Consider the following 26,692-nt stretch of genomic DNA (forward strand, 5'->3'; position numbering starts at 1 on the left):
TGAACTAGACTGATCAGTTTCATTTTCTGATTTTCATGCAGTCACAAAATGGTAATTGTGTGTTAGTTCATGGCCCTCCTAGGGAACACTTAACTTCAAACAAAATTAATTTAAAAAAAGAATCACTGGAAATACTTTACTTTTGGGATTTGTTAAATTGTAACCTAAATGTTGCGCTTTAATCCATGTGGACAGTGACTGCTCAATTGTGATTCAACCTGAATTCATGTAAACTTTTTGCATAGTGTGTCTTTATCTATTTTGGAGTTAAACTTTCTTGCCACGCTCTATGGTTGGCTTGCAATGCATATATACAATCTTTTGTAGTAGATTTAATATTCTTGATTGCAAACCTTTTGTTTGTTACACGTTCATTTAACTTCAATTATCTTTTCTGAATACATAATAATTATACAAGACACTGAAAAGATATTTGTACTGTAGTTTTTTTAAATGATGTAACATCTTAACTTCATGAATTAAGCTACGAAACCCATGTATAAAGACAATATTCTGACACAAATCTTTGGAGATTTTCTTTTCTAAATGTATCACATCTTTATGTAGAAGCAAAATGTAGACTGAGAATTTTCTGTGTCAAACATTAATACCTGATCTCAGTTTTGTTTTATCAAAGGTTATATTTTTAATTTGGTCTTTAACATTCTAGATTGGACAAGACCCATGTTGGTGCTGACAAGGAAAGGTTAGTGGCATAAATAGTGTCTTTGGGTTGATCACGAACTACTTAGGTGTTTTACTTTCATGTAGAAGATTTGAGAGGAATCTGGGAATATGCTAGTGGGAAAAGCATTGTTGCCTTTAATTCTAGTGATATAGTGTTGCCCAGTGGTGTGGATTTTTCATACCCTGGAGTGATATAGCTGGTTTGGTCTAACTTTTTAGTGTAGACCACGCCTTAGTAAATCCAACTTAATTTATAGTAAATTAAATCTTGAACTCTAAGTGACTTGTAAAATATAACTGCTGGTTACACTGCTCAACAGCCAAAATGCTTCTGAAATAAATGTAGTCAAACTTTACGAATTCTGGGTCACTGAGAATGAAAATGATGCTTTAAAATTGTTGATTGGCTCTAGTTTTCAAGATATGCTATTGGGTCAGTATATACGACTCTTGACTGGGGAATGGCGGAGGATAAGTGAGTTATAAAGGGAAGGGATCTCAATTTAAACCAGAAATGACTAAAATACATCTTTGACTGGATCTATGACTAAATCTATGACTGGGTTTGGACAGTACTTGCTTTTTAGGCAAAACAATGAATGATGCAATCTGAAGCTGGTATTGCGTCCTACATGATATGAATTGCATCATCTTATTCCTAGAAGTCATGGATGATGCAATCATAACGAAGCTTACATCACTCTGCTGAACAAATTGCCCTATATCAGCTCTAGAAATCATAGTGTTGTGCTCTCTTATTTGTCAGTGTTTGATTTTGCAAAGGGACACATTTCTGTTTAGCCAAAGTGAGCAGAGATGCCTCGTACTTGGGTGAACAGTGCAGATAACTTCTGCTATGTTTGTGGTGAAGTGACTTTTGCATCACAAAAACGCAGTACAACCACTCTGGTTAAGAAAGCCTATCCCCTTTATTTTGGCTGCAAAATTGGACATCAGGACACAACACTTGTGCAACAAATCTTCACCAGTGGTTGAACAGGAAAAGGAAATCTATGCCTTTTGCAGTGCCAATGGTTTGGAGAGAGCCAACAGATCATACCAGCAATTGTTACTTCTGCATGGTGCCTCCAGTTGGGAAAGGCGTGTCAAAGAAAAAAAAGTGGACTGTGCATTATCCAAACATTCCATCAGCTTTACGCCCAGTACCCCAAGGAGAAGGACTGCCGATTCCTGATGCACCAGAATCATTCTCACTTGAGTCAGACGAGGAAGAGGATGAAACTTCTGGTCCTGAACCATCAATGTCACAGGACCCACATTTTCTCCCATCCTCCTCCTCTGAACCACACCTCATAACACAAGGTGAACTGAATGACCTTGTCAGGGATTTGGAACTACCAAAGAGTAAGGCAGAGCTGTTGGGCTCCAGACTACAGCAGTGGAATCTCCTGGCAGGTGATGTTAGGGTTTCCATGTTCCGTGACCGTCAAAAGGATCTTGTCCCATTCTTCTTCATGGAAGGTGATCTTGTAGCCTGCAACAACATCGATGGTGTGATGGCAGCCCTCAACATCGTTCACGATCCAGATGAGTGGAGACTGTTCATTGATTCATCGAAGACGAGTCTTAAAGCTGTTTTACTGCATGATGGCAATGTTTTGCCATCAATTCCAGTTGGTCATGCAGTCCATAGGATGGAAACCTATGACAACATGAAACAACTTTTGAGGTGCATGAACTATGACCAACATCAGTGGCAGCTTTGTGGCGATTTGAAGGTTGTTGCTCTCTTGCTTGGTCTGCAGACTGGATACACAAAGTACTGCTGTTTTCTCTGCGAATGGGATAGTTGTGCAAGAGATTCCCACTACATCGAGAAAGATTGGCCACTCCAACAGTCATTGGAGCCTGGGGGGGAAAAGTGTTCAGCATCCACCACTTGTTGAATCCAGGAAGATTTTGTTACCACCCTTACACATCAAGCTGGGTCTGATGAAGAACTTTGTCAAGGCCATTGAAAAACGCAAGCAGCTTTCAACTACCTCCGTGGAAAATTTCCAAGGTTAAGTGAAGCTAAGATAAAGGAAGGTGTCTTTGTTGGTTCTCAGATTCGTGAACTTCTTCGAGATGATGCATTTGACCATGCACTGCGTGGCAAGGAAAAGACTGCATGGAAAGCTTTCCAGTTAGTGGCAATAAATGTTCTCGGAAACAACAAGGCAGACAACTACAGGTTGTTAGTGGAAAACCTCCTCAAGGCATACAAAAGCCTTGGTTGCAACATGTCACTAAAGATATATTTTTTGCACTCTCGTCTAGATTTTTTTTTCCACCGAACTGCGGAGCAATGATCGGCGAGCAATTTCACCAGAACATTACAACAATGGAGAAACGCTATTAGGGCAAATGTAGCCCATCAATGCTTGCAAACTATTGCTGGACAGGGACAAGAGATGCTCCATTTAACGAATACAAGAGATAAGCCAAGAAGCGCCGAGTAGACGCTGAATAGGACTAAACTATGTACAGAATAGTTTTTTTTGCCTTTTGTTTCATAATAAATTTTATTTATATAACCCTTTTGCTGATTTTTAAAGTGTTACATAAACAGGACAGTTGAAATATTATCATGTAAAGCAACCATAAACACATGAAAAGGCATAGGATTACAATTTATGATTAAAACTCTATCTACACAATATACATAGACATAAAATGTAAAAACTTAACCTCCTAGTGTAGACCAGGCCTAAGATATTTATGTCGAATTTAGCAGTGTTAAATCGAATTAACCTTGCACCCGTCCACACAACGAAGCTATTTAGTTCGACACAGAGATCTCTGTAAATCGATTTCTGTACTCCTCCCCGACGAGGGGAGTAGCGCTAAATTTGACATGGCCTTGTCAAATTAGGGTAGGTGTGGATGGAATTCGACGCTAATAGCTCCGGGAGCTATCCCACAGTGCACCTCTCTGTTGACGCTCTGGACAGCAGTCTGAGGTCGGATGCTCTGACCAGCCACACAGGAAAAGCCCTGGGAAAATTTGAATTCCTTTTCCTGTCTGGCCAGTTTGAATCTCATTTCCTGTTTGGACATCGTGGCAAGCTCAGCAGCACTGGCAACGATGCAGAGCTCTCCAGCAGAGGTGACCATGCAATCTCAGAATAGAAAGAGGGCTCCAGCATGGACTGATCAGGAAGTCTTGGATCTGATCGCTGTGTGGGGCGATGAGTCCGTGCTTTTGGAGCTGCGATTGAAAAAACGGAATCCGAAGATCTATGAGAAGATCTCCAAAGCCATGAGGTAGAGAAGATACAGCCGGGATGCAACGCAGTGCCGCGTGAAAATCAAGGACCTGAGACAAGGCTACCAGAAGACCAGAGCAGCAAACGGACACTCCGGATCCCAGCCCCAGACATGCCGTTTCTACGAGGCACTGCATTCCATTCTAGGTGCGGCCGCCACCACTACCCCGCCACTGACCGTGGACTCTGACGATGGGATATCGTCGACGGCCGCTTCCTCGGAGATGTTAGCGGACGGGGAAGGAGATGAGGACGACGAGGCAGTCGACAGCGCATACAACGCTGTTTTCCCCGACAGCCAGGATCTCTTTATCACCCTCATGGAGATCCCTTACCAACCCTCCCAAGGCGTTAACCCTGACCCTGAATCAGGGGAAGGATCAGTCGGTAAGTGTTTTAAACATGTAAACATTTATTTTGATCAGAACAGGAATGGAATATTAACAATGGGTTTTTCATGATTACTTTGCCCTAGGCGCTCTACTTTTTAGTCCTTGCCAGTGCAGCTACTGGAAAATTCTGTCAATATGTCCGGGGATAGAGCAGAAATCCTCCTGGGACATCTCCACGAAGCTCTCCTGGAGATAATTTGAAAGCCTTTGCATTAGGTTCCTGGGGAGAGCGGCCTTATTGCGTCCTTCATGGTAGGAAACTTTTCCGTGCCAGGCTAGCAGCAAGTACTCCGGGATCAGTGCCTCGCACAGCATGGGCGCATACAGCCCTGGTTTTTGCTGGCATTCACGCAACATGCATTCTTTTTCTGGGTCCGAAATCCTCATCAGAGTGATATCACTCATGGTGACCTGCTTTAAATTAGGGGAATGTTAGTATTGGGACTGATTGCTTGTTCCTTTACATAACTGTAACCGGCGGTTTACAGCCACGCGGTGGAGGCGGGACAGGGGCAGCATACAGGGATCTTTCCCGGGGACAGCCGCGAGGGGGGTGGGAGAGGGGCAGAGTTCATGCTGGCCGGATTGCTGGCAGCAGGAACTGGCCAACGCTAGGAGCATTGCTTTGAACGTGAAAGGAGGGCACTTCTATAATTTAAGTTTTAAGCAGCCAAAAGTCTACGGCTTACCGTGTCCGCCTGCTACCCGAATTCCACTGTCCTGCCCCACTTGTCTGATCTCCACTGCAAGACCCCAGGCACTGAATGCGAAGGCTGAAAATTCGACCTTGTCCTGAGTGCGCATGTGATAGGTGCTGTGCATGGTCTTGTTCACAGAGAAAGACTATGTTCATTGTTCAAAAAATTTCTTTGAGGAATTCACTCCCTTTTTCCCATCCCACAGCTGCGACTGTCTCCCGACCTATCCCGGCATCCCCCTCCCAGAGGCTGGCGCAGAATAGGCGCCAAAAGAGAAGGAGACGGGACGAGATGTTCTCCGAATTTATGGGCTGCTCCCGAGCCGAGGCGGCACAGCAGACCCAATGGAGGGAGAACATGTCGCAATACCAGCGATCAAACAGCGAACGGGAGGACAGGTGGCGGCAGGAAGACCAACAGGTGACTCAAACGCTGCTTGGACTAATGAGGGAGCAAACGGACACGCTCCGGCGCCTTGTAGATGTTCTGCAGGACCGGAGGCAGGATGACAGAGCCCTGCTGCAGTCTATCTCTAAGCGCTCTACCCCGCCCCAAAGTCCCATCCCCCCTCACCCAAAGTCCCAAGAAGGAGGGGCGGCAGGGGCCGTGAAAACAGTCACTCCACCCCTGCTGACTGCTCAAGTACCAGACGGCTCTCATTCCCAAAGTTTTGATAAGTCCTTTCCTTCACTCCAAAAGCACCTTCCCCAAGCCCCCGTCCCAGTTTCATCTCCTAACTGTGTAGTTAATAAAAAATACGTTTGTTAATTATTGTTTCCGTCAAGTTCTTTTAGAGGAGAGAGTGTTTGAAGCGGGGAAAGGGGGTTGGTAATTGGAGAGGACAGTCACCTTTACCATGGTACAGGCACGGGGGCAGGTTCAGCAGCACGTCACACACACCTGTGCGTGTCACTAGGCACCCTTGTCAGTCTGGGAGGTGGTTTTCATGTTCTGTGTAGGGGGGGCTATGTGAGTTTGTGGCAGGGGAGGGCGGTTACAGATCTTATGCAGTGGTCCTTAGCCTGGATGACAGAGCCACGCAGCAGGGGATCTGTAACCGTCCTCCCCCGCCACAGTCACATAGCCCCCACGCACAGAGTCCCGAAAAGGAGGGGTGGCAGGCTCCGTTGAAACAACCAGTCCACCACTACAGACCGCTCTAGGAGCAGGAGCCTGTCATTCTTCGAGTTTAGAAGTGTCCTTTCCATCACTACACCCGCTCCCCACCACAGTCTGCGTCCCAGTTTCAACCCTTTACCACGAAACCCTTAATAAAGAAAACGGTGTTAATGAACAGTTCCATTTATTTTATTTTTAAAGGTGTGTTGGAAGGGGGGCAACGGGGTGAGGGGGGTATGTAACTGGAGAGGATAGTCAACATTAACTGGGTAAAGAAACGGGGGCAGGTTCAGCTTCTCTTTAAACAAACTTAATAGTCACAGTTTACCCTGCTCACTGTGGAACCTAGCTTTCAAAGCCTCCCGGATGCACAGCGCGTCCCGCTGGGCTCTTCTAATCGCATGGCTGTCTGGCTGGGCGTAATCAGCAGCCAGGCGATGTGCCTCAACCTCCCACCCCGCCATAAACATCTCCCACTTGCTCTCATAGAGATTGCGGAACACCCAGCAAGCTGCAATAACAATGGGGATATTGGTTTCGCTGAGATCAGAGCAAGTCAGTAAGCTTCTCCATCTCTCCTTGAGACGTCCAATAGCACACTCCACCACCATTCTGCACTTGCTCAGCCGGTAGTTGAAGAGTTCTTTTTCACTGTCCGGGGCGCCTGTATAAGGCTTCTTGAGCCAGGGCATTAGCGGGTAGGCTGGATCCCCAAGGATCACTACATCCCCAACAGTTATTTTGTGGTCCGGGAAGTAAATACCTTCCTGCAGCCATCTAAACAGACCAGAGTTCCTGAAAGCACGAGCGTCATGAACCTTGCCTGGCCATTGATGTTGGTAAAACGTCCCCTATGGTCCACCAGTGCTTGCAGCACCATTGAAAAGTAGCCCTTTCTGTTCATGTACTGGCTGGCCTTTTACTCCGGTCCCACGATAGGGATGTGAGTTCCATCTATAGCCCCACCGCAGTTTGGGAATCCCATCTATGATGACCTGCATGTTTCCCAGGGTCACTACCTTTGAGAGCAGTAGCTCAACAATTGCGTTGGTTACTTGCATCACAGCAACCCCCACGGTAGATTTGCCTATGCCAAAGTGGTTCGCGACTGACTGGTAGCTGTCTGGCGTTGCAAGCTTCCAGAGGGCTATGGCCACTCGCTTCTGGACAGTCAGGGCTGCTCGCATCCGGGTGTCTTTGCGCTTCAGGGCAGGGGACAGCAACACACAAAGTTCCAGGAAAGTTCCCTTCCACATCCGAAAGTTTCGCAGCCACTGTGATTCATCCCAGACCTGCAGCACTATGCGGTCCCACCAGTCTGTGCTTGTTTCCCGGGCCCAGAATCACTGTTCCACAGCATCAACATGACCCATTGCCACCACGCAATGCCCACGGCGCGGGGTCCCATGCTTTGCGAGAGGTCTGTGCCCCTCTCAGACTTCATGTCCTCACCGCGCTGCCGTAGCCTCCTCACCCAATTTCTCAGCATCTGCCTCTGAAAAAGGTGGATGATAAGGTGCGAGGTGTTGACAACGGCCATAACTGCAGCGATGGTCGCAGCGGGCTCCATGCTCGCAGTGCTGTGGTGTCCGCGCTGTCACTCACCAGAAAAGTGCGCGAACTGATTGCCCGCCGGCGCTTTCAGGGAGGGAGGGCGGGAGTGACGGTTGAATGACGACAGTTACCCAAAACCACCCTTGATATATATTTTTTCCCCCAGCAGGCATTGGGGGCTCGACCCAGAATTCCAATGGGCAGCGGTGACTGCAGGAACTGTGGGATAGCTGCCCACAGTGCACCGCTTCCAATGTTGACGCTTGCCCCGTTAGTGTGGACTTACAAAGTCGAATTACTGTTCTTAGTGTGGATAAACACGTTTGACTTTGTAATATCGGTTCCACTAATTTGATTTAAGTAAAATCGAACTACTCTCATAGTGTAGACATACCTTTAGAAGCAGTAGCCAATCAGTTGTTTTAATTGTCATATTTGAATTCAGCACATCAAAATACATAATAAATAGCACATTTTATCTCTGAAGCAGACGACTTCTCAAAAATTGTAGACCAGTGTTAGTTGTATTATATGTTCTGTTGTGACTAATTGAGCTTTGTCACAAGACTGAAATAAATCAGTAGGTGGAAACGGTTCCCTTTCCAAGAGTTATGTTGAAATTTCTTCATAGTTCCCCTTCTGTTTGATCCTGTAGTGAAGTCGTAATTCTGAATTTGTTGAATTGCATTTCCATGGTCTCATGTCACAAATGGCATTATGACACTACTACAAGAGTAATCTTTTTTTAAATAAACGTAGTCAAAAACTAGCAGGTATGGAAAAAAAAATACAAAAATGAAATATAAATGGTTTCATGCCTCAATGTTAGTTATGCATTGCTGTCTATTTGATATTTGTCTTTTGATATAATTTCTAAAATAATTTTTTAATAATTTAGTAGGAATATTGCCTCCTGTTGTATTTTGAGATTTATATTCTAAAATGGGGGAAGTATAAAGATAGATTTTATTATTTATACATTTGATTAAAAACACAAACAATGCTTAGGGCACCTTGAGTTCAGGTATAACAGCATTTAAGTGTACAATTAATTAAAATAGCTTAATAGCATTGGAGTATTCATATTCCAAACAATAAACATAGCCATCAACTTCATTCCAATACCTCAAACCCCTGCCCTTAGTCCTCCTGAAGTTCCTTTTAATTGTTTTATTCAGCTTTTCATCATGTTGAGTTACGTGCACAAAACAAAATTGTCTGTGGTATTCATCAACAGAGGAGTCATGAGATGCAGTAATTCTAGCTGAGTACCAAAAAGTTTTGCTGTACTATCTTTTCCACTGGAGTTAAGGCTTCATTCATTTCACACAGCTTAAATATTATACCTTTTACATATTTAAGAATCTGAAATATAGTGTATAGTTAAACTGTTTGGCTGTGGGCTACCATCGGGGCGGATTAATTCTCCTGTGGGCCCAGGGCTATTAGATTTTGTGGGGGCCGTGTACACAAGTCTTTTTCCTAATTTAAAACTAAATGATCAAAATTATGGCATCGAGGCTATTAATGCTGTACTAAACTTGTGTTTTAATTAAAATAAAGCCGTCCTGTGGTTACATTTCAGTCTTAAAACATGTAGAATATAGTTGTTAATTCAAAATAGCCTACTTCTTATCTTAGAACAGCTGTTCTAATAATTTTTTTCTGGGAGGGAGTTTGGGGGCAGGGGTGGGACTCCAGGCTGGGGTGCAGGAGAGGGTGAGGGGTCTGGGAGGGAGTTTGGGTATAGGAGGGGATTCTCATGGAAACAATGATTATTTGTTTCCTGTGTTTTCAAACCATTTCCATATTTATTCTCCAAGCTGAAAGAAGTGCAAAAAGTACATAGCAGGAACAGTGAAAAGAAAGTAGAGATCATTTTAAGCCTCATTTAAATTATCCAGCGAATTATAGCACATTTAAATGAATTACGTCAGTCTGATTGGCTGACTTTGGCAGAGCTATGTTTGAAAAAAAAAACTCCTTAAAAGTCAGTTAAAATTTCTGGAAAGCTGTTGCGTGTGTGTGGATTTCCAAATTGCAGGTGGATGTGTAATAAAACGAGAATTAAATGAACCTATGCATATTTGAAAACCTAATTTTCTGTGGAAGAAATACTTGAAGAAATGAATTTGTATTTGACTCACTATAAATACTACTTTAATTCATATTATGGTTGACACCTTAGTCACAAGTCAGGAAATTCATTTTGTATATGCAGCATCTGTAATGTGTTTTATTTCTTTCAACAATAAGAGGTTGAATGGGTAATGTCTAAAACTTAATTGTCCTTTAGCTGTTAATCTAAAAAAACCCTGATATGCTACAGTAGCTGTCAAAATAAATTGCATAATTAAAATCACTTCTCTACCTTAGTCTTGGACAGTTTCTACCACCTTAATACTACTAATTATCCGGTGATTGCGGTGTTCAAATGTCTTGACATACCACCAGTTAAAATTTTTATTTCAAATACCCATTCTCCCTAAAGGATAGTCTTATACCCAGGTTCTTTTCCTGGAAGTTCCTCTCAAAATCATTATTCCCTCAGTAGATTTTTCTGTTGGTCTTGACATTAACTTTATTCATTTAATAAAAGACAAAGATCTTCTCTTAGAACTCTTTATTTTTACTATAACACTTCTCTTGAGGTTCTCTTTTATCGGCCGTCGCTTTTGTAAATGTCAAATGACTTCCCCTTTTGTTTCCCACTAACTTTACAGAACCAGTGAGTGAAAATGAACTAACAAATATAGGGTTTTTTTCTAGAAGTCTCCCTCTTTTCTCTGATTTTTTTTCTTTATTAAATTTATTGCTTCTGCTGCTTGCTTTGCAGAAGGCCTCTCTTACCGTTTATTTTGGATATAAATTTTAAAAGAATGAGTAAGTGTACTGAATTTTTACCATCAGAAAATCCGATTGTGAACAGAATAGAATATTTAATAATTGTCTCACACAGACTTTTCAGTTGAGTTGTCTTCCATAATGGGGAGTCGTTAGATGTACATTTTTCTTTTTCCTCAGACATAACGCAAATTCTGGATATTATGTGAAACAATAACTTTGCAAAATTGTTATGAAAACTTGCCGATACATGGACAATTTTTCCCCATGATTGTTTAATTGTCATCAATCTCAATATTTTATTTACCAAAAACAAAACATTTGTATTCTACAGGCATGTGAGTAAGTTGAATTTTGCAATTGTTGTGTTAATACCAAGAGACCAAGAACCTGACAAACTAATTCTTTGTGCATATGTTTAAAGAATTGCCTTCAGTCTTCTCACAAAAGCCTTTTAATTGATCATTTCTAACAACATTCCATTGAATTCCATTCCATGATATCTCTGGGCTGCTCTCATTCTGTCCCTTTAAAATATTCATTTTACCTCTTGGATAGCTGTCTGAATCTTCTGTCATTGCTTTCAAAATCGCTAAACATTTTTTATCATTACAAATGTATATCTCTAGCAGTTAACTTCTGTTTAGGTGAATTTAGCCGTTACTTTTTACATCAGGATTTGGGGGTGGGGTTGTTGGTGTTCACTAATATAACTCTTTTTAAAGGCATGTTACATATTGTAAAATATCATCTGGTGAGAATTAAATAACTTTTAAAAATGTTACATTTCACTATCAAAATATATATTGTTTCTAAGTAGCCACAGTTAGTTCCATTGCTACATAGGCATCTGCCGAGAGGGAGTACAAATTAACCAATTAACCTTATTCTCAAAAATTTTCAACCATCATTAATGGTGTTGTCCCACAAACTTATACAGGATCGTTTTAGGGGTCAAAACAAAGATGCCACATTTATTATGATAACAATTTGATTTATGACCAATAACTAATATCTTAATCCTAATACACACACATTATACCTAATACCTATAAACACACACACACATTCACACACACACACACACACACACACACACACACATCCATCCATCCATCCATCCATCCATCCATCAGATGTTCTGCAGCTGCTGCATAGTTACCAGTCCTGCTTGAGTCTGTGACTTGAGTTTGCAGCTTGGGTTCGTAGCTTGTGGCGGCTAACTGGCCAGGAAAGCCAGGCACAAGGACGAGCTGGGTCTCTGTTGGGCATGCACCGATGCCCTTCCATGTTGGCAGCAGAATACCCTCCTCCAAAGTTTTCCATCTCACCCATCCTTTTTGTAGGCTTTAGTTTGAATCCAGAATCTATAGGTCTTGCTGTGTCACGCTGCCTCTGGGTTTGGTGATTGATCACCCATCAATTGCAGACATGACTTTCAGCCTGGGACCGGGCTTTGATCTTCCTTCTATTGTACCTTTTCTTTTTAGGGTGGATTCTTCTTACTTTGTTAGGGCTCTTGTCTGCATCTTCAGCCGTTTGTGTTTGAACTCTATTTAATCAGGACAGGTTGGGGCTGGAGGTTGATTCCATCATCCATACATACCTCATTCACACATCTAAACTAAACTAATAAGATTACAGCAGGGTTTGCAAAAATGAAGGTTGCAGCAAGCCCTTACAAAATGGAGTAAGCGTTTTAAAATGGGGTTTGAATTACAATATGGCAAACAGTGAACAGAAGTTACACTGTAGGCAAGTGTAATAAATGGTGAACAGAAGTTACAATACTGAAACAGTGCAAGTCTTAGTGATTTAAGCAGGAATTGGATTGATAGTGAAACTTACAAAGGCAGCTGACTGAACAGCTATGGCTCTTAACAAGCATCTTAACTGTTAATTAGCCAGTTATTGGGGTAACCGGTTTTATGAATGAATATTGTTTCGTTCATAAAACTTTACTTATGAAGTTACATTAATAAAGTGAACAATTAAAAACAATTTCATTCATCAGTTCTACAATGGTACCTATGAAACTAAGAAAGTAAAAAAGATAAGTGCCGTTGGCTTGTATGCCATTTCTTAAACAGAAATTGATCAATTAAAAGATATAACCTCACCAACCTTGTCTGTTACTTAAACCTGACACTGAATAAAGACTTCTGGCTAGCTGACGCAGAGGATTTAGAGTTTCTAGATGGGTCTTACACAATATATTAAACTTCCAACGTTGTTTTTCCCCCCTTGATAGTATACCCTTTAAGATTCATTTCAGGCCATAGGATTATGCTTTGTGTGCATCTCTAATCTGATTTAGCTTTGTGGATTTTACCCATATCCTACTTTTAAAGGCCATAAAACCCATACACGTTTGATTACTGAGATTTCATGCATATTTATTCATGAAGGATTCAAAGGAACTTAATTTCCCCCCCCCCCCCCCCCCCGCTGGACTTAAATAGCCAAGTAGGTGTAAACTTTCTTGTTTACAAATATTTTCAAGCTGAGAATGTGTGTGCTGAGTTTTAACCACATTTATTTTGACCCTGCAAAGCTACTGACTCCCATATCAGATAGGTAAGAGAAGGTAGAATATCCAAAGGAGCCTATCAGTTGCTCTAAACATATTTTTGTGTTGGTATTATCCCTCATGTCCGCAGGTACAGTTGCTCACAACTCCTCGTGACCATGGTTTGCCATTCCCGGCCAATGGGAGCTGCGGGAGCGGCGAACCACAGCCACTGGGAGCTGCAAATGGCCGTACCTGTGGACACTCAGGTAAACAGAGCATCTCGTGGCCCGCCAGGGTCTTATCCTGAACAAGTCGTGAACCAAGTTTGGGAACCTCTGCTGTACAGGATTTCAGTATACAGGTATAAGCACTCTTACGCTGAGATGATTATCTACACTAATTGGGCTATGCTGCTTAACTAAACTAATATAGTTAAAGTAGTACAATTTTTATGTGTAAACAAGACCAAGTTCTATTGACTTTCAGTGAGATTTACAATCCCAAGTGCCTAAGTCAGTTTTGAAAATGGACCTTTGGCTCCTAAGTAACTTTAGCACTTCTGAAATTTTCAAAGTATAGCTTATCCTTAACTATAATGGCACTACAGTTCTATTCTAACATTAGGAGTCATATGATTTGGAGCACGAGTTCAGTTTTCATCATAAGTAGGCTAGTGGCTTTTTCAGATTTTTAAATGCTGAGTGAGTGCATAAGAAGTGCCCTCAGAGATGAGTATTTAATTGTAACTGCTTTCAAGAGGACAAGAACGTTCAATATAGAGGTAAAATTCCCATTCTGTATTGGTAAGTACCATTCAATATTTTTCACTATTCTGTGTCCTTTAGCCTTTTTTTAACTCAAGTTCAGTAGATTTGATGTCTGAGAGAAATGTAGTCTTAAGAGAAAACTATGTGGAATCTATAACTTAGGTCTGTATACTAGCTTCTGCTTAAAGTTATAACGTGAAAAATACCATATTGTATTTTATGTTTTGTGGATATTTAATTGTGTGCATTATACCACAAAGGTAAACTTCCAGCTCTTTTACTTTTTTATTTCTGAACTTCCCTATATAATTTTCCAATCTATAGTTTGTGTATTTAAATGCTGCCTTATTGTACATCCCTTTTTTCTGCAGGAGGCTTTTATTTCATTTCTTTCAAGTAGAACTTAAAGGATCTGTAATGTTGTTGTTTTTTTAATTTACTTTTAAAGCACTAACTATATTCCCCTTCTATGCTGAAAGTTGCCTGATATTTTCATAATGTTACATGTTGCCTGATGTGTTTTTTAGAACAAGTTAAGTCAAATTATATGGGGAACATAGCTGTATTCCTCCTTTATCAAATGGTCTAAAACTAGGGTGACCAGATGTCCCAATTTTATAGGGACAGTCCTGATAGTTGGGGCTTTTTCTTATATAGGCTTCTATTATCACTCCCACCCCTTGTCCTGATTTTTCACACTTGCTGTCTGGTCACCCTATCTAAAACTGGTATGAAAACTTGTCTTGATGTGTTTTTTGTCATTAAGTGCAAATGACAGATGGCAATTTCCTGTTACTATTAGCAGCACTTAACAGGGTGGATAAAAATACATTATTTTTTGAAAAAATAAAAAATGAATTTATTTAAATTGGACTTTATTTTGTTACTTAAATTCTAATAATCATAGAATATCAGGGTTGGAAGGGACCTCAGGAGGTCATCTAGTCCAACCCCCTGCTCAAAGCAGGACCAATCCCCAGACAGATTTTTGCCCCGGGTCCCTAAATGGCCTCCTCAAGGATTGAACTCACAACCCTAGGTTTAGCAAGCTAGTGCTCAAACCACTGAGCTATCCCTCCCCCCAAAACATTTATTTTAAAAATAAACCTGTTTTGTATTCGATTTAGGTTTAATTTTATATATGTCGAGGCTTAAACTTATTATAATCTCTTAAAACATTTAAACAATGAATAAATTTACTGTTGTGTTCAATTAAATTCAAGTTACCATCCTAATGCAGCTTGACACAAATCATGAGCAGAAAGTTAATAAGCTGTATATCTTTCACCTCTTTCTAACATACTAAAAATGTACAATTAATAAGAATCAGAAAACATTAAGTTATATAATTGCTTAAATAAATGTTTATAGTGTACTCTCCTAGGTAGCAAAAATCTAGTCAAATCTAGTCAAAAGGTTCTCTTTAGTTATAAATCAGCATGTTTTAATGGTTATATAAACCATTGAGTGTATACTTTTATTTAGAAAATAACTGATGTACAAATGGAAAAGTTGATCAAAATCAGTGATATAAATTGTGGCTTTCCACTTGGTGATTTAAATCAATCCACCCTGGTACTTAATATTGTTACTGCTATTGTCCTTTCCTTACTGGATGTCATACATAACTGTGGTGTGTTTTCTTATGATGTTACACTGTGTACCACTAACATAATCTACTTGATCTTTTGAGCAATTTGAGACATAAGAGTTTTCAATGGCTCATATGTCTGTAGAAGGCTTTTCAGGGTAACTTTTTTTTCCTCTTAGTTTGAACTATAAAAAGCATCTGTACACAAACTCTTAGTGCCCTGCCAATTATTTAAAACTATAAAATCAAATACAAATTTCAGTCAACTCACTCCTTCAAGAAACAGAAGCTGCAAATAATTCCCCAACACACTAGAGAATGCTCTAGCCTCCCTTAACTCTCCTCAGTGTCAGGCAAAACACATGGGCCCTGCCGCATACCCTGAAAGTTGTGCTCCAAATCATATGACTCCTAACATTACAGTAGCACAGCATTACCACTGTATGCCAGATCATTTACTTGTTTTAATCAGACTGAGTCCTACATTCTTTGTGCTTCTGACATTGAAATAATTACAAATGCAATTCTGCCACCCCTTTTTCATTTAGTAGAACCTAACTTTGCAAGCAGTTCTGCTGAAATTGCTGATGCTGCTTAGCATGAGTAAAGGTAGCAAAGTCAAGCCTTAAAGGAGCATTTTTTTGGTAGCTGGTAAAGGCTGGGGGAACAGTAAGTGCTCCTGCATTGCCTGACTGGAGTAATGGTGCAGCTGGCTGTGTTGGGTGGGGGAAAGAAGGATGCTTTATTTACCTCCCATGTATGATGTTGGTTACTCCACTTTTTCCCATTGACTCTATCTTGGATGAGGTACTAAATTATTACAGCTCTTTCTACTGTTCCCTTCGCTATTTAACACAGTGGAAAGGATGTCTGTTTAATCCAGGCAGCTCCTTGATTGGATAAGTAGAACTGGTTGGGAATTCTGTCTAGATGATTTTTTTTATGGAAAATTTAGTTTTACTGTTGCAAAGTTATGATGATGTAATATCCTAGGGTCATAACTGAAATTGTTTGACAACATCAATTACTGCATTTGTTACCAAGCAAATATGGTGTTAAGAACATACACTTTAACTGGTAAGAATCTTAACTTTTAGGATATGTCTGCACAGTTGTGGGAGGTTTGACTGCATTCCAAGCTAACTAGATTAAAGCTAGTATGGGAATCAATAACCATGAAGGCACAGAACCACAGATTTCAGGGTGAAGTAAGAATGTGATTATATACACAGGATCCTTATACAGCCCAGACTGAGGCCCATGCTGTGGTAGCTTCACTGCTATTGATACCTGAGCTAGATAGATTAAAGCTAGCTTGGGTATGTCTACACGTACTGCAGTTGCACCTCCAATTGCAGTGTAGACATTCCCTTAGAATTCTGGTATTTTCCAGATTTTCAGCAAATATCTATAATTCATCTCTATTTTACTGAAGTGTGTGTGTGTACATAATTACAATGAAAAGTTTCAGGTTTATATCTGAGGTATTATAAACATTGTTTATTTTAGACAATGTAGATGAACATGGTACGTTGGGAAAGAGTCAACCAGGCTTTTGTTAAAGGAAAATCGTGCTTCGCCAATCTATTACAATTTTCTTTGAGGATGGGAAGAAGCATATGGACAAGGATGATCCAGTAGATGTAGCATACTTGGGCTTTCAGAAAGCCTTCAACAAGGTCGCAAAGTAAGCAGTCACAGGATGAGAGGGAAGATCCTTCATGGATCAATAACTGGTTAAAAGATAGAAAACAAAAGGTAGGAATAAATGGTCAGTTTTCACAGTGGAGAGTGGTATATAGCAGGGTCCCACAAGGGTCTGTACTGGGACCAATACTGTTCAACATATTCATAAATTATTTGGAAAAGGGAGTAAACAGTGAGGTGGCAAAGTTTCCAGATGATACAAAGTTACTCAAGCTATATAAGTCCAAAGCTTCTTCTGAAGAGAGAAGAAAGGATTTCACAAAACTGGGTGAATGGGCAACAAAATGGCAGACGAAATTCAGTGTTGATAAACCCAAAGTGTAATGTACATTAGAAAACAAAATCCCAACTGTACATACAAAATGATGGGGTCTAAATTAGTTGTTACCACTCAAGGAAGAGATTTTGGATTAATCATGGATAGTTCTCTGAAAATATCTGTGTAGTGTGCAGCAGCAGTCAAAAAAACCAACCATGTTAGGAACCATTAGGAAAGGGACAAGAAGATAAAGAATATCATAATGTCACTATATAAATCCATGTATATTTACACCTTGAATACTGTGTGAAGTTCTGGTCACCCTATTTCAAAAAAGATGAGAGTATGGAACAGCTTTCATGTGAGGAGAGATTAAAGACTGGGACTGTTCAGGTCAGAAAAGAGATGACTAACGGGATAAGATAGAGGTCTGTAAAATCATGAATGGCATGGAGAAAATTAATAAGGAAGTATGTTATGTGATGGTGTAAACTACAAGGACCAGCGGTCACCCAATTAAATTAATAGGCAGCAGTTTTTAAAACAAACATAAGGAAGTGCTTCACACAACACACAGTCAACCTGTGGAATTTGTTATCAATGGATGTTCTGAAAGCCAAAAGTATTACTGGGTTCCAAAAAGAAATGGGATAAGTTCATGGAAGGTAAGTCCATCAATGGCTATTAGCCAAGATAGTCAGGCACACAACCCCATGCTGTGGGTGTCCCTAAACTTCTGATTACCAGAAGCTGGGACTTGATGATGGGATGGATCGCTCGATAATTGGACAAAAAATTCAATTTAAATCAAAATAATCCATTTTTTCAATAATATATTTTTATCCACGCTTGTCTTGGGCTACAATATCCCGTGTATCAGCCATGCTTACCCAACAGGTCGGACTGAGTTCAGGTACTTGCTGTTCTTCTCTTCCAGCAGTGTACAGTGATCAAACTTCAGCCGTGTTAGTCTGTATCCGCAAAAAGAACAGGAGTACTTGTGGCACCTTAGAGACTAACAAATTTATTAGAACATAAGCTTTCGTGGACTACAGCTCACTTCTTCGGATGCATATAGAGTGGAATAAATATTGAGGAGATATATATACACACATACAGAGAGCATAAACAGGTGGGAGTTGTCTTACCAACTCTGAGAGGCCAATTAAGTAAGAGGAAAAAAAACTTTTGAAGTGATAATCAAGATAGCTCAGTACAGACAGTTTGATAAGAAGTGTGGGAATACTTACAAGGGGAGATAGATTCAATGTTTGTAATGGCTCAGCCATTCCCAGTCCTTATTCAATCCTGAGTTGATTGTGTCTAATTTGCACTCTATATGCATCCGAAGAAGTGGGCTGTAGTCCACGAAAGCGTATGCTCTAATAAATTTGTTAGTCTCTAAGGTGTCACAAGTACTCCTGTTCTTTTAGTGATCAAACTGCCGTCTTATAACAATAGTATTGTTTGTTTAGCAGTAGGAACAAAGCCTTTAGAGAATAAGGATTTTAAAACAGTCTGCCTCCATGGCTGTCTTATCTAAAGGCTTACCATGGTTTCATTGTAACCTCGGCAGGCCTAACTTCTTTAGAAACCCCCCTCGGACCTCCATGTCTGTCTAGTTCCCCCAACAAACCCCCACGCTCTCTTGAGAGAGTTCCAGCCAGCGTTTTGTTCTTTTCCATTCTAGGAGTTTTTCCACCCTGATTCAAGCCAGTTTTGCAGGATACCTCCAGAGGAGGCAAAATCTTTGAAGTTAGTAGTTCTGGCATTGTCCCTTTAGCACTCAAGTATTTGCGGAGTGCTGGCTATCTTGAGCCATTCTTTGCTTTATCCCTGCCTCTAGTCTCCTATTGTATAACTGACATAGTCATACAGAAAACATCCCATAACCAAGCCATCATCAGTATTCGTAAATTAAATGTTCTAGGTGGTTGCACTAGTACAGGGAATGTCAAGATCATGTATTTGACAAATAATGCCTGTTTAAGAATTTCAAGTAGATCTGCTTAATAAATTGTAACAATTATGTTCAGGTGCATTCTAGGGGAAAATGGAGATTAAACAGCCTGTGAGAAATTGACTTGTGATAACAATGCACCCTCAAACAGAGCATATTTTAATATGACTAAAATAATCAATGAGTATTCTTAGCTTTCAGTATGACATTGTCTTCAGTCCATATAATGGTAGAAGTGTAATTTCCCTAAATCAGTGTCTTTTACATTGTAAATCGTTGGGAAAAACTTGACAGCTTTATTGGTTCAACAGGAGAAACTGAAAACAAACCATTAGTAATTCACTTTTCTTCCTGTAGAAGCACAATATTAAATTTCAGTAGCATAATGTATTGTGTTTCAATTTAAATTGCACTTGAAAAAATGACTGTACAAATGGCATTGTGGGGTTCCATTTTTTTGTATGTGGTGTCTGTATTGAATTTGCTCCATGTGCAAGTCAAATTTTCTGATTACCAGTCTTGGAAACGCCTCTTAAATCTGAAGGCCAAGTTGTACTTTATCTTTCCTTGTGAAACATCACCAGTAGATTAATTCTGCATTTGAAACTTAGACCCTGACCCTGCAGATTCTTACAAAAGGGCTTAGTTTTAAGTACATGCTTAAGGTTAAGCATCTGTGTAAGTCTTTGCAGGAGCAGGGCTTTAACAGTCTTGTTGACTTGCAAAAGACGATAGATTCCACCTTACTCTCTGATATCGGTATTGACTCTGAAATGCTAATAAATCTAAAAACTTATTTTACTGGCAACGTATGCAGATATAGCACTGAATAAATACCTACTGAATAAGAGTGCCATTTTTATATAACCATTTTGACTATCACTGTACTATACATTATTCCACTGAATAAATTATAATTTGAAGCATTAAAACTAGAAAATGTACCTTTTACTGGTATGGTATCCTAAAACTTTTGAGGATGGTTGGTGGGGGAGAGGGAGAGTGGTCATTGTTGTGAATACGAGGACTCTGAGGTAAGCATCTGTGTTCTTGTCTCTACTCTGCCACTAACTCCATCAATAACTAGGGAGGATGTTAAACATTTTTAAATCAGTAGGACTTGAGTAACTTGTACACTAGAGTATTTAAAAAAAAAAACTGCAGAGAAGTTCTGTCAACTATTTTGTTTGGAACACTGAGGAAATTCCAGAAGAGTGGGGGAGGGGGGAGTTAATTCTCAGTATTTAAAAAGAGTAAATGGAATGACCTGGGTAACTGTAGGTCTCTTAGCCTGACATCAGTCCCACATAAAATAATGGGAAGGATAATATGTGAATATGTGGAAAAATTAAAGAATGGTAGCTTAATTAATGCCATTCAGCATGGTTTAATGGATCATTAATAGATGTCAGACTTGATGTAGCTTTTTGATCAGGTCACAAGGTTGGTTATTAAATATAACTGGGATATTATATACTTATTCCTGTATGGCATTCTAAAAAAAAAAAAAAAAGCGCTCTAAAAATCAGTGAAGTCCATATTGAATGGATTAGAAACAGGTTATCTGATACAGCACAAGAAATAATTGTGAATGGTGAATTGTCATCTGATGGGAGTATTTCTAATGGGATCCTATGGCAATCTGTCTTGGCCCAATGCTGTTCAATATCTTTATCAATGATCTGGAAAAAATATAAAATCATTGTTGGAAAAATTTGCAGATGATACAAATTGGTAGAGAAGTAAATAATGGGGGCAAGTTACTTTTACAGGCAATCTAGATCACCTGGTAAGGGTGGACTCATTTGAGCAACATGTATGACCTTTTATTTGTCTCTAATAAAAAAAACATCAGGGAACAAAGAATGTAAGTGTCACTTATGAGATGGAAGGGAGTATTCTAGAATGCACTGACATCGAAAAGGATTTAGGAGTCACAATAGATAGTCACATGAAAATGAGCTCCAGTGCGATGCAGTAGCTAAGAGGGTTAATATCCTTGGCTGTATAAGCAAGGGAATATAAACTAGGGGTAGGGTGGTGGTATTACTTCTCTATATGATAAGATCGTTTCTGGAGTGCTGTAGCTGGCTCTGATATCCATACATCAAAAAGGATGTGGAAAAATTTGAATGGGTTCAGAACAGATACAGAAGAATATGAGGTCTGGAGAACATGCCATACAGTGAGACTTAAGAAGCTCAATCTGTTTAGTTCATCCAAGAGAATGTTAACAGATAACTTGATCATGGTGTCTACATACCTCTGAGGGGAAGACATTTCTGAAAATAGATGGTTCTTTAGTCTAACAGAAAAATAGGCATAATGAATAATTGATGATAGGGTTTCTGTTTAACAGACAAAGGTATGACAAGATCTAGGGGTTGGAAGTTGAAGTTAGACATTCAGAGTGGAAATAAGGTGTAAACTTTAAAAAACAGAAATGCACAAAGTAATGCATTGTAGGGTGCATGTTGATGCATGTGTTCATTCAGGAATCAATACCAAATTAGTCGGTCATTTTTTGTCTATAATAGAGTTCCTTGTGTTATTCAGATCAAATACTACACATGATCTTAGCCTTAGCCTTGTTGTCTCTAATGTGCAATTGAACATGCAGTTACTAGGGAAAGAACTCATTTTTTGCCATGCCACCCTTGACATTGTCATATGTGAGTATGTATAATTCAGTGTTTGATCTTGGGGCATAACAGAAGCAATGAAACATCTTGGCAACCAAAATCACTTGATATTAGAGTAGGTGATGTATTTTTTTCATTCTGATATTCATCATGAAAAGATGGACAAATAATATGGTTTTACTGTGGAATAAGGCAAGTCTGATAGACACCAACAATAGTTTGTGGAGAGGAAATGTTTAACAGATTATATACATTTGTAATAATTTTAGTGTGTCCTTTTTTCCACTGAGACCATCTGTATATTTAAATAGAAAGACTAGGTCTTTAGCTGGCATTTAGAACGTTATCTTGAGGTATCCAGAAGTACCATGTAAAAATGGAAGTGTCTGAGGATGGTTGAAAACATTGTAATTTTCTTCTATTTTCCTTTTTGCAGCTTCTCTTCTCACTTCCTTGGCATTTTACTGTGAATTCTACATGAATCCCAAAGTTTCCCACTATGTGCCCTACCTCCCCCCCCCCCCCCCCATGTGCATAAGCACCATATATATATTGTGTATATTTTATATATTTAAAAAATACACATACATACACACACAATTTTCCATGCTGTTTCAGTTTCACCAGCCTTCTAAACCCAGTTCTCTTACACTGTGGAAGTGCCAATAAGCCACTATGCAGATATATATTTTATTTGCTAAGATAGTTTTGTATGCTGCATTAACCTTTGGTGTACAAAAATAGCATCCCTCCTTTTGAGCAAAACCACTGAATGTAAAGCATGTCAGAGTATAGTTACTATAGTAATCTCTAATGGTGAGCTATGCTGTGTGCTAGTTGACCTAATAAGATAGTGGAGACTAATGCACGTATATATCAATCTTCAAGTGTTTGCACATGTTCATTCCAGTGTAGGCATGTGTGTGCCCAAGCACAGTTGCCAGAATTGTTTCCCCTAGTGGTATCTGTTGGGCTGGCTCCAGCACTCTCTGGTGCCACACTCTCGTACCCCTGGTATATAAAGGACCCTGCTGACCCAATCCCCTTCAGTTGCTTCTTACCACCCATGATGGTTGCTGGAACTCTTATTATATGGAGATATACCTATTTCATAGAACTGGAAGGGACCTTGAAAGGTCATCGAGTCCAGTCCCCTTCCTTCACAGCAGGATCAAGTACTGTCCCAGACAGATTTTTGCCCCAGAGCCCTAAATGGCCCCCTCAAGGATTGAACTCACAACTCTGGATTTAGCAGGTCAATGCTCAAAACCACTGAGCTATCCCGCCCACCTGCCCATTGCTTAGGCAATTTTTTCTGAGTGACTTTTCTTCTACTTTAGTGTAAATAGTTATTGTAGTTGGTAGTTTTTAATAGTAAGTTTTTGGGTCCCTTCACGTTTAGTTAGTCGTCCACATCCCGGTGCCAGGGCATACCTCGGTTACCAGGCCCTGCACTTCCTGTGATAAATCTATGCCTTTGAGTGACCTGCACTCAATTTGTCTCAAGTGCTTGGGAGAATCTCATAGGAAAGACCATTGATAAATCTGCAGGGACTTCAAACCCTACACCAAAAAGGACCGAGCAGCAAGACTGAAGGTCCTCCTCATGCAGGCAGCCTTAAGATCTGCCTTGGAGCCACACTTGGACTCAGCACCAAGCACTTCAGCTGTAGTGTGAAGTGCTCCTCCCACAGGTCGGGAATCCTAGCACTAATCTTCTTCTCCAGTGCCTAAGAAGCACCATAAACACCAAGAGAAGAGCCAATCCCCGGTGCTGAAGGCAAGCAGACAGGGGGACTATGATAGAGCAAGACTTGCTTTGAGCCAGCACTGTAGCATCAGGTGTCAGCAACTCCAGTACAGTTGCAAGCCCTACTGATACCAGTACAGGAGCCACCTCCTGTGGACCAGCAGCGTACTGGCCAGTTTACAGTGCTGTCAACTCCAGAGGTGTTTGCAGCAGCCAGGGACCTTTTTTTCCTACCATTATTGGCGTCCCCAGAGGGTCAGGACTTGGTACTGCCAATGCCACTGAGCAGTACAGAGATGTCACCTGGACTTTGCCTTGTACCACTGCCACTGTCTAGAGGGAAACCTCCATTGGCAACCTCCTCAAGATCTTCACAATGTCAATCACGGCCATCGAAGAGAACGGCACTGCCTTGGTCTCCACACCACAGCTCATCCTTTTCTTTGGACTCGGAAGTGGGAATCTTATTCCTCTTCTTTCCACCACCCCTGCCCCAATCACCACAGCTACCTGTGCTGCTCCCTGGGCCATTCCTATTCAACTGCGGGCCCATGTACAAGGGTGCCTCCAAACTCTTGGCCACTGGGTCCATGGGGATTGGCACCTATGCGATGACTGTTTTGGAATCCTTGGGGGTGATCATATTCTGTTGCCTTAGAGAATAGGGCACACCTGGTACTGCGTCAAGAGACCTCGGACTCTGGTACTGAACCCAGCATCAAGCCTCAGGAGGAAGCCCCGCAGGTCCCGGCGGACATTGAGGAAGTGATGGAGGCTCCTCAGCCCATTATAGACTCTTCATCCTGCTCCCCAGATGAGGCAGTAGTACAGCAGCAGTGATGTCCCCGCCGCAAGATGACCACAAGGTGTACCAGAACTTGTTGTAGCAGATAGCCTCTAACTTGGGAGTAAACGTAGAGGTGGTCAAGGAGACAACATACAGTCTCTTGGTGGCAGGTCATTCTAGAGTAGCAGCCATTATGGACCCGGTCAAGATCCTGTAGCAAATCCCTGCCTCCCTTTCTCCTACAGCAAAGCATACAGAACACAAGTACTTTGAACCAGCTAAAAGGTACAAATTCATCTTTTCACACCCTCCCCCGAGATCCCGGCAAGTAGCAGCCGCCAACAAAAGGGATTGACAAGGACTAGCAGGTCCTATGCCCAAGGTGCAAGATCCAAAGAAATTGGACCTGTTTGGTCAGAAGGCATACTCCACAGGGGACCTACAGCTCCCCCTAGTGAAGCAGCAAGCTTTGCTGTGCCATTATGATTTGAATATGTGGGAGTGTGTTAAAATTTAAGGACCTTGTCCCCAGGACTCTAGACAGGAGTTATCGTTCTTAATGGAGGAAGGGAAGACGGTAGCACGAGCCTCATTTCAGGCAGCTCTGGATGTCCCTGATTCCACGGGCAGATCAATGGCCACAGCGGTAACTATGCACAAGAGTTCATGGTTGCAGTCCTCTGGGCTCCCACGTGAGGTGCAATAAACCTTACAAGACCTTCCTTTCAAGGATCATTGCTCTTCTCTGAGCAAACAGATGCTAGCTGCATGGTCTCAAGGACTCAAAGGAGACCTTGAAATTGCTGGGGCTGTATCCATCAGCAGTATTGAGGAAGCACTACAGGCCCCAACAGACTGGCTGCTACTTTGCCCAAATAGCCAAGCAAGATCAACAGAGGAAGAGCAGGGGGTTCAAATGTAGGCCCTCTCTACCATCCTCCTTGGCAGGACCTACGCAGACCAGCCCCAGACACTTGGGGACCTTAAAGCACTTATTTTGCAGAGACACTCAAGGTTGACATTGCAATCCCCTCTACGCCGAATCCAGCAACCCCGTTGTTCTCAAACCACTTCTCCCACTTCCTGGGAGCCTGGACTTAGATTACTTCAGATTGCTGGGTTCTCAGCACAGTAGAAGTGAGTTACACCATCCAATTTTTTGTCTACCGCACCTTCCCAACCCCCCCTTCTTGTACTTCTTCAGGGACCCTTTTCATGAGCAACTGTAGGAACAGGAAGCCCAATCCCTCATTCAGCTCCTGGGAGCTGAGGAGGAGGTTTCATTCCACCTAAGAGGAAAGGAGTTCTATTCCCATTACTTCCAAATTCTGAAAGCTGAAGGTGGTCTCAGACCAATTTTAGACCTGCGTCATCTCAACTGCTATCTCAAACACTTTAAGTTCCACATGGTCTCCTTGCCTTCTGTCATTCCCTCGCTGCATCCATGGGATTGGTATGCTGCCCTCGATCTAAAAGACACATGTCAATTTTCTGAGACCAGACAATTCCTAAGATTTGTAGCAAACAAAGGTCATAATCAGTTTGTGGTCCTTCCTTTGGTGCGGCTGTCAGGCCGAATGGTCTTCAATTAAATGCATGGTAGTGGTGGCAGCCTTTCCCAGGAAAATGGGAGTCCATGTATTCCCGTACTTCAACGACTGGCTGGTCAAGGGCCGGTCCAGAGCTCAAGTGGAAGGCAACCTCCCTCACATCCAATCGACCGTTAGCATGTTGGGTCTACTGATAAATGACCAGAAATCCACCCTTATCCTGCTCCAAAGGACATAGTTCATTGGCACAGTTCTTAACTCCATGTGAGAGCTCTACTTCCAGGCGATAGTTTTTGTTTGATTACATCCCTGATAAGGTCCCTCCAGGCTCATCCAATCATAACTGTATGAAAGAATCTAAGCCTTCTGTGCCACATGGCTTCATGGACAAACATTGTGCATCAAGCAAGGCCTGGTTGGCCATGGTATACTCCTCCTCACGTCATCACTTGGACTCAGTGCTCATGATGCCTGCTCAGTTCCTCAACTTACTAACATGGTGGCTGAACCACCGCATGGTATATGCAGGTGTACCCTTCTCAAGGCCTCAACTCCTGATGTCTCTTGTATCTGAAGCAACAGCCCTCGGCTGGGGAGCCCCCCT

At 41.3% G+C, this 26,692-nt stretch overlaps 1 protein-coding gene across 15 annotated transcripts in view; it reads left to right on the top strand.

The window, feature by feature from the left end:
- The window catches only part of CLCN3 (chloride voltage-gated channel 3), a 122,077-nt gene that overhangs the window by 11,443 nt on the left and 83,942 nt on the right, over positions 1–26,692 (top strand). For 3 of the 15 annotated variants that reach the window (XM_065596556.1, XM_065596558.1, XM_065596554.1), the window contains exon 2: positions 671–706. The exons of the other annotated variants lie outside the window; for them this stretch is intronic. The gene's annotated coding sequence lies outside the window, so the exon portion shown is untranslated. The remainder of the gene's footprint in view (positions 1–670; positions 707–26,692) is intronic. 15 annotated transcript variants of the gene reach the window in all.

Source organism: Chrysemys picta, chromosome 5 (genome assembly GCF_011386835.1).
Source record: "Chrysemys picta bellii isolate R12L10 chromosome 5, ASM1138683v2, whole genome shotgun sequence".
NCBI classification, from domain to species: Eukaryota; Metazoa; Chordata; order Testudines; family Emydidae; genus Chrysemys; species Chrysemys picta.